Genomic DNA, 8,948 nt, shown 5'->3' with positions numbered 1-8,948 from the left:
TCAGTGATGGCAAAATATAAATAACTAATGTCATGCAAACATATTAATATTTGCTTGATTCCAGAGTTGAATTTAGCACAATTGCATACAAACGTTAAGGGATTTTAAGATTCTGAAGTCTTCGTTCTAAATAGAAAATAGCATGGATAATTTAAAAAAGGCTTTAAAAACACAGCAGGAGCCCAAGACAATTATAAAACTTGTCATTATTTCAGTACAGTTCAATTGGTTTTATTTTCATAAACGGTTATCAACCGTTAGTGCCAAAGCAGTAGGCTGTAATATATGAATTACTGCTGTATAGACTACAAGCACTATGTTAAAACGGGGTACAAAAATACTGGACTCAAATGCGACGGCTCAGATTTTAATGAAAAAATAAAACAAAGTTTTAACAAAAAAATCACTCACGCGAGGACAAAACAAAACTTCTCGATTTTAAACAAAACTCTTCTCTCTGGTTTTAACGCTGGGTCTCTGGACATGGAAGCACACTGAAACAAGACGAACTGGCACAAGACAAAGGGAGACAAGGACTATTTATACATGAGGGAATAGGGACCAGGTGGGAACAATCAGGGGCGGGGCAGACACTGACGAGGACGGAAAATCACCCAAAGTGAGGAATTAAAAGGACCTGAAAGGAAAGACAAGAGGTAAGTACAAAATAAAACAGGAAATGGGAAAACGAGACATGACATGAAATAGACAGACAAGACATGAAGTAACAAGAAAACGTGACTCTACATAGAAACCTTACTAGACTTGGAATTACATACCTGACTAAACATGAAGTGACAGACGTAAAACAAACACGACTAACACAATTGACGAGACACCACAGTACCCCCCCCCTCTAGGGACTGCTCCGGAAGTCCCAGACCCTCCTGGATGATCCTGATAAAAGTCAGTGATCAAACTCCGATCTACAATGAAGCTTGCAGGGACCCATTGTCTTTCTTCGGGACCGTAACCAACCCAGTCCACGAGGAATTGTTTCCCTCGACCACGGTTACGGACTCCAAGCAGTTTCTTAACAGTGTAGACAGGACCACCATCAACCATCCGGGGAGGCGGTGGGGGCTTAGAGGCGGGCACCAGAGGACTCTCTCTTACAGGCTTGACCTTCCCCCCATGAAACGTAGGATGGACTTTGAGCGACCTGGGTAGACGTAAGCGCACAGACACTGGGTTAATCACCTTAGACACCTGGAAAGGACCCACGAACCTTGGGGCTAGCTTTCTGGACATGACATGAAGGGGTAAGTCTTTGGTAGCCAGCCAAACGCTTTGTCCAGGCCTATAGGATGGAGCAGGTCTGCGATGCCGATCCACCACCTTCTTCATCTGGCTGGCACTGCGCAGGAGAGCACGACGAGCACCTGCCCAGATCCGGCGGCACCGACGGACCATGGCGTGTGCCGACGGGACCGTGACCTCACCTTCATTGGCAGGGAACAAGGGTGGCTGATAACCATAAACACACTGGAAAGGAGTAAGTCTAGTAGCTGCGGTGGGCAGTGTGTTGTGAGCATACTCGACCCACACCAGGTGCTTGCTCCACGATGCCTGGTTCTGGGAAACGAGACACCGCAAACAGGTCTCCAGCTCCTGGTTGATCCGCTCTGATTGGCCATTGGACTGCGGGTGGTAACCCGAAGACAAGCTGACGGTGGCACCCAGGAGATGGCAGAACTCCTTCCAAAAACCTGAGATGAACTGGGGGCCTCGGTCCGATACCCCTGGGAAAACCATGAATGCGGAAAACTTCACGTAACATGACCTCTGCCATTTCTTTGGCAGAGGGGAGCTTGGGTAATGCAATGAAATGTGCCATCTTACTGAATCTGTCCACCACCGTCAGGACGGTGGTGTTTCCCTCGGAAACGGGTAATCCAGTGACGAAGTCCATGGAGAGGTGTGACCATGGACGATGTGGAACAGGAAGAGGCTGCAGCAGACCCATCTGAGCTTGTTTGGAGGTCTTGTTTCTGGCACAAACGGTGCAGGCTGCCACATACTCTGCCACCTGTTTCTCCATAGCCGGCCACCAGAAACGTTGCTTTATCATAAAGATTGTGCGTTTAACCCCCGGATGACAGGTGAGCAAAGACGTGTGAGCCCAGTGAATTACCTGTGAGCGAACAGAAACAGGTACAAACAACCTATTTTGCGGGCAACCACTAGGAGCCGGGCTCTCACCATGTGCTTGCTTCACCACAGATTCTATTGGCCATGAAACTGCCCCAACCACACAATGAAGTGGAAGGATGCTTTCAGGTTTTTTGGCAGCAGGTTCAGGCTCGTACATGCGTGACAAAGCATCTGGTTTCACATTTTGAGAGCCTGGTCTGTATGACAAGGTGAAGTTAAAGCGACTAAAAAACAATGACCATCTAGCCTGGCGTGGGTTTAGTCTTTTGGATTTTCTAATGAATTCCAGGTTCTTGTGATCAGTCCATACTATAAATGGTTGTTCCGCCCCCTCTAACCAATGACGCCAGTCTTCTAAGGCTATCTTTACTGCCAAAAGTTCCTTGTTCCCCACATCGTAATTCCTCTCTGCGTCTGTCAACTTCCGTGACAAGAAAGCACAAGGATGGAGCTTGTTGTCCTGAGCAGACCTTTGGGAGAGCACCGCTCCGACGCCTTCGTTCGAGGCATCCACCTCCACAATGAATTGTCTCTGCGGGTCAGGCACTGTGAGGATTGGAGCGGTTGTGAACAACGTCTTAAGTCTTTGAAAGGCTTTCTCCGCCTCAGTGTTCCACTTAAAAACAACAGAAGAGGTTAGTGCATGTAATGGCGCCGCAATGGTGCTAAAGTTTCTTATGAACCTTCTGTAGAAATTGGCAAAGCCTAAGAATTGTTGGATCTGTTTCCTGTTTGTGGGAGTTGGCCAATCTTCCACAGCACTAACCTTTACTGGATCCATCTGAACATGGTTAGCGGTGACGATATAACCCAGGAAGGAGACCGTCTTGACATGAAACTCACATTTCTCAGCTTTGCAGTACAGTTGATTCTCCAACAGTTTCTGGAGTACTTGGCGGACATGTTGAATGTGAGTTTCCTCATCCGGTGAGAAAATTAAGATGTCGTCAAGGTAGACGAAGACAAACGTGTTGAGAAAGTTCCTCAACACATCATTGATCATACCCTGAAAAACACCTGGAGCATTGCATAAACCAAAAGGCATAACAAGATATTCGTAGTGGCCACTCGGAGTGTTGAACCCTGTTTTCCACTCATCCCCCTCCCGAATTCTGACGAGATGATAGGCGTTTCTGAGGTCCAGTTTGGTGAATACTTGGGCATCCTGCAACAGTTCAAACGCTGTAGACATTAGTGGAAGGGGGTATTTATTCTTGACAGTTATTCCATTGAGTGGACTATAGTCTATGCATGGACGGAGGGAACCATCTTTCTTGCCCACAAAGAAAAAGCCTGCAGCCGCAGGTGATGACGACGGTCTAATGAGTCCAGACTTAAGGGAAGAGTCAATATACATCTTCATGGCCCCTCTTTCTGGTGCAGAGATGGAGTAAAGCCGACCTCTAGGGATCGGAGCTCCAGGCAAAAGGTCAATAGGGCAGTCATAAGGTCGATGAGGTGGTAGCGAAGTAGCCTTCGTCTTGTCAAAAACCTCTTTTAAGTCCAGATAACATGCAGGCACTCTGGACAGGTCAGTATACTCTGACTTGATGTCAGTGGTAACTCTATTGGGGATGTCTGTCTGATTAACAGACTGTCTGGAGTTCCCAGGGGAGGCTAAGCAGGTTACTTTACAATCAGAGCCCCAGTTCATAATGTTTCCCGACCGCCAGTCAATATTCGGATTGTGCCTGAGGAGCCATGGAAGTCCCAAAACTATAGGGTGAAGTGCAGAGTCAAATAAGTGGAATCTTAATGTTTCTGTGTGAATGTCATCTATGGTTACTTGAACGGGTTCAGTTATATGGGTTACTCTGAATAACAGCTTGCCATCTAAGGCACTGGCATCTACAGGAGAAGTCAAAGGAACAGTAGTAATACCCAGTCTTTTAACAAGACCCCAGTCCATCAGACTTTCGTCTGCCCCTGAATCCACTAGTACCCCCTGAGTCATGGTGTGGTCACGTAACTGTAATTTTACCTTGGTCAATGAACGTGGAGGAAAGTCAGCTGCAGAAAATCGGCTGACCAGCGCCCTCCGTCGCGCCGATGAGCCTGTCCTTTTAATGGGCAGGAAGATGCAGCATGGCCATGTTGTCCACAGTAGAAGCAGCATTATCCATTATCCATTCATAAAGGCATCAATAAGGGCTGGGGTGTTCCACCCGCTATCTGCTGCTAAAGTGCGAAATTGTATCGCATAATCTGCCACTCTTCTGGGTCCCTGTTTAATCTGCATTAACACTCGGCTGGCCTCTCTGGCTGGTGAAGAGTGATCAAAAACATGCCTTAGAGTCTCTGAGAACATGTTCACTGACTGGCTCACTGGAGAATTAGAGGACCATTCGGCCGTAGCCCAGGCAGCAGCTCGCCCGGTTAAATGGGACAGCATAAAGGCTACTCTAGCTTGGTCTGAGATAAAGGCTGAGGGGTTATGGGTGAAATGCAGTTCACACTGTACCAGAAAGGGGCGACAGTCCCCAGAGTCCCCGGAAAACTTTTCTGGAGATGCAAGGCGAAGCGACGTTTCAGAAGAGGGAATGTGGTCTGCAGCAGCACCAGCGGATGCAACGGATGGGCTTGGCATAGTAGGAGACCGTGTAGATGATCCAGCCTCGAGCTGGGCAAGAGCTCTGTGCACTTGAACCGCCAGGTGATTAACTTGATTCGTTACAGCCTCCTGGAATTCTGCTTGGCGATCAGTGAGGTTACCAACTCCTCTGTTAATGGAGACCAGCTGTGCAGCATGGTGAGCAAGCTCTGCTCTCTGTTCTTCGACATCCACTTTAATTTTTTCTGAGTCGGCTGAGTCCATAGAGGCCAGTTCGTTCTGTTAAAACGGGGTACAAAAATACTGGACTCAAATGCGACGGCTCAGATTTTAATGAAAAAATAAAACAAAGTTTTAACAAAAAATCACTCAAGCGAGGACAAAACAAAACTTCTCGATTTTAAACAAAACTCTTCTCTCTGGTTTTAACGCTGGGTCTCTGGACATGGAAGCACACTGAAACAAGACGAACTGGCACAAGACAAAGGGAGACAAGGACTATTTATACATGAGGGAATAGGGACCAGGTGGGAACAATCAGGGGCGGGGCAGACACTGACGAGGACGGAAAATCACCCAAAGTGAGGAATTAAAAGGACCTGAAAGGAAAGACAAGAGGTAAGTACAAAATAAAACAGGAAATGGGAAAACGAGACATGACATGAAATAGACAGACAAGACATGAAGTAACAAGAAAACGTGACTCTACATAGAAACCTTACTAGACTTGGAATTACATACCTGACTAAACATGAAGTGACAGACGTAAAACAAACACGACTAACACAATTGACGAGACACCACACACTACTTGTTTAGCTAGCATAAACTCAACAAAGCTAGCGTTAGCTGGCTAACTGACGTTATTTTTCCGCTAAACTGCATGATATAAAGGTCTTCAAAGCGGATTTAATCCTCAATCACAATAATAATATTCAAAGTAATACTGGGCAAGTAATGGGAAAAATGTACCGTTGATTGATGCGCCATGTCAGCGGACTGGTAGCGACACGAACCGTTACGGCCCGTCTACACTACAGCGTCGACAGCGTCGAAAACTCCAATCTGCCCATTCACTTTCAATGGGGTGACGTCACGTAGCCTCGCTTTTTCGCCGAACTGAATTGTGGGTAGCAGAGCGGTCCGTCTCCGCCGTCTCCGGCGTCAGAAGTTGAACAATGTTCAACTTCTGACGCCGGAGATGCCAGAGTAGCCAGCGCCAGCCAATCAAATCCCGTTTCCCAAAATCTGACAGCTGAAGCCGTAGCCAATCAAACCGCGTCTAAGCTGGGAGAGATATCCCGCCGTTCATTTCTATATTTCAAAAAAAGTTGGAGGAGAAACTAACTATCGCCGTAGCAAATCACCCGGTTTTGTATGACCAGACCCTCTTCACCTACCGGGATACAAACCGGAGGAACCAAGCATGGAGGGAGGTGGCAGAGACAGTGGGTGAAACTGGTAGGTTTTCGCCTGTTTGGGGAGCTTATATATATATTGCTCCCATAAAATCCCCGGGGTTTTTTGCTCTGTATGTCGGGGGCGGGAGATTCATGTGATTGGTTGTTGGTCGTGTTGCTTGAATAAAATCCCCAAGCTCCAGACACGCCCAGCTCCAAGCTTTTTTTGAAGCTGTAGTGTGGACGCTCCGTTAGCCCCGCAGTCTCCAGTCACCCGAGCCTCGTCCTTCTGATAGCTCCAACCCCCCTCCCTCCCCCACATGCCACATCTACAGGTGAAAATTACTTTTGCGACACATTTATCGCAAGAAGTGTAGCAAAAGTCAAGACCGCAGATTCGTCGATTTATACTGCCACAGAGCAGATTCGTCAAGTTGTAATGACTGATTTGAGAGGTTGTAATAAATAAAGTTGCCGTTGTAATGGAAAATATATTTAAAAAATATGTATTTTTCTGCAAGTGAACATTTCATCACTAAGTTCATTTTTTTTCTACAAGCTACACAACTTTTTTTTTTCTTCTGTGACTTCAAATTTGGTTCACAGTTACGTGGATATTTTTTACAAGTGTACATTTGATTCACAGTTACGTGGATATTTTATACAAGTGTACATTTGGTTCACAGTTACGTGGATATTTTATACAAGTGTACATTTGGTTCACAGTTACGTGGATATTTTATACAAGTGTAAATGTATACACACAAACTCAGATTTTTTTTCTGCAAGTGCTCACATCAGGTTTTACACGCTCTCACATGTTGCACCATATCTACCTTCATACGGCCGGTTGCACGAGAAGGTCCTCGCTGCGGAACGCGGAATGGGGCGGGGTCGGATAAAAGGCGGGGTCGGATGTCCGACCCCGCCCAGAGAAGAGTTCCGACATCTCCGTTCACTCCAATGGACCAGTTGTTTACAGCAATGGCAGATCACGGAGCACTTCCGGGAAACTATTGAGAGGATCTGCGGCTAGCAGTCTATGGTTGCAGCATAATAGACCCGACCGTTCGTGATGGACTTTTAAAGGTAAGAAGACGTTTAAAGATTTATATTGCGGATATTATCAGAACATCTGAATCAAATTAACTATACATGTGTATTAAAGGATGTTAGTGGATTATCCCTTCAATCAGTATATTTGACGTTTACAGATAACAGATTAGATTAGGCTAGAATGCCGGATAACATTAGCAACACACGTTAACCACGAACAGCCTATTAATCCGTTCTCCTAATGTTATTTCCTCCAACGTTGTGGAATTAGAGAAAAGGGGCTTCTTAACGTGCTTTTATCCGGGTGGAGGGAGTTGGGGCGTGTGATTGTAGTGGGTGGAGGTGGTGAAATGAGGATATCCATTTTGGAGTTCAAGCTAGTATAATATAGTTAACGTTACACAATAATAAGGAAGAGAGCTATTTTTGTGATACATCGCTATCGATATGGATTTAGAGTGGACATTTGAGACTTCCAAACAGTAAACAAAAACGTAATTTATGGGTGAGTGTTTTTAGCAGAGTCATATTATGTCTTTGTGATTCTGTTGATTATTACCTGTCTGTATAATGTTGCAGCTCAGCTGATGTTGGATTGATGGCAAAGGGAGAGGGACTTAAGTGAGAGTGAAAACACAAGGTACGTTTTAAAATAGGTCGGCAATTTCCCATCCTCTGGTTGCTAGATGTATCTAACCCTTTCTCCTGTCTCCCTCTTTCAGCACAAGAACCCCAGGGGGATTCAATGGAGCCTAAAGACCTGCAACGAGACCCTCACCCTGCACCTGAGTCTCAACTCCCAGAGCTTTGCAAGCCTCTCCCTGTTCCTTATTTTTATTAAACAGACGTTAAGCTTCCCAATGGTGTGGTCTTCGTTTTGTGAAAAATATGATTACCTCACATATGTTGTTGCTGTTGTTGTCTTTTGTGATAGTTACATTGCTCCTGCTGACTTGAGCCAGCCATTCTTTCCTCCTCTCTATGTCAGTGGGGAAACCTTACATTCATACTCCTTTCTCTGAGCGCTTGAAGCATCCCCAGGCAGCACAGCATTTATGTTTAGGTTCAAATTTGAGTCGGACTATTTAATGTTTTTTGAGCATTGATAAAGAAAACCTTAAGGTTCATGCCTGTTTTGAAGAGCGCGGTTGAATGTTTGCATCAGCAAAGCCTTTCACTGTTGTATAGATTTTTTGTTTGTATAGGCCTACTTGGTTTGGTTTTTATATTTACTGTATTTGCTTTTTTGGTTCTGTTATATTAATGATTGTTCTGTTATATGATAAATGTTGTAAATAATAAATGCTTTTTCTATCATTCTATTAAATGCAGTGCAATGTATCATTTGAAATATATGGACTAGATATGAGTATGCACAGAACTGACTAAATGAATAATCAATTAAAACAAATATTAAATAATATACTTAAATACGCTATCATCTAAAACAAATATTAAATAATGAACTTAAATACACTAATATAGAATATATGACTTTTTATACCACATATTTAAATACATTCATGCATTTAATTAGTATGAAGTTTGTATATTTAGTTTTTAAATTATATTTAGTCGAGTGCAGATTAATTATATTTAGTCAGTGCAGATTTGTGTCTGTACTTATTGTAGTTGTCCAGCAGATGATGCTATTTGTGTCATTAGGATATCCATACACCCCGCCCATCGGACGTCCAGCCCCGCCCACATCCGACCCCGCCCCATTCCGCGTTCCGCAGCCAGGGCCTATAGAGAGGCGAAGTCACGCCCATCTACTTCCGGCCCAT

General features: G+C 44.8%; 1 long non-coding RNA gene across 1 annotated transcript; it reads left to right on the top strand.

Annotated features, from left to right (window-relative positions):
• The first annotated feature begins 7,106 nt into the window (after positions 1 to 7,106).
• LOC139435756 (uncharacterized) lies at positions 7,107 to 8,199 on the top strand. Its single transcript, XR_011644965.1, has 3 exons — positions 7,107 to 7,194; positions 7,741 to 7,801; positions 7,884 to 8,199. It is a non-coding gene; the product is annotated as an uncharacterized lncRNA (long non-coding RNA).
• Positions 8,200 to 8,948: the final 749 nt, after the last annotated feature.

Source organism: Pseudochaenichthys georgianus, chromosome 18, assembly GCF_902827115.2.
Source record: "Pseudochaenichthys georgianus chromosome 18, fPseGeo1.2, whole genome shotgun sequence".
NCBI classification, from domain to species: domain Eukaryota; kingdom Metazoa; phylum Chordata; class Actinopteri; order Perciformes; family Channichthyidae; genus Pseudochaenichthys; species Pseudochaenichthys georgianus.
Note: the sequence above shows the minus strand (reverse complement) of the source record. Positions and strands in the feature narration are given on the sequence as shown.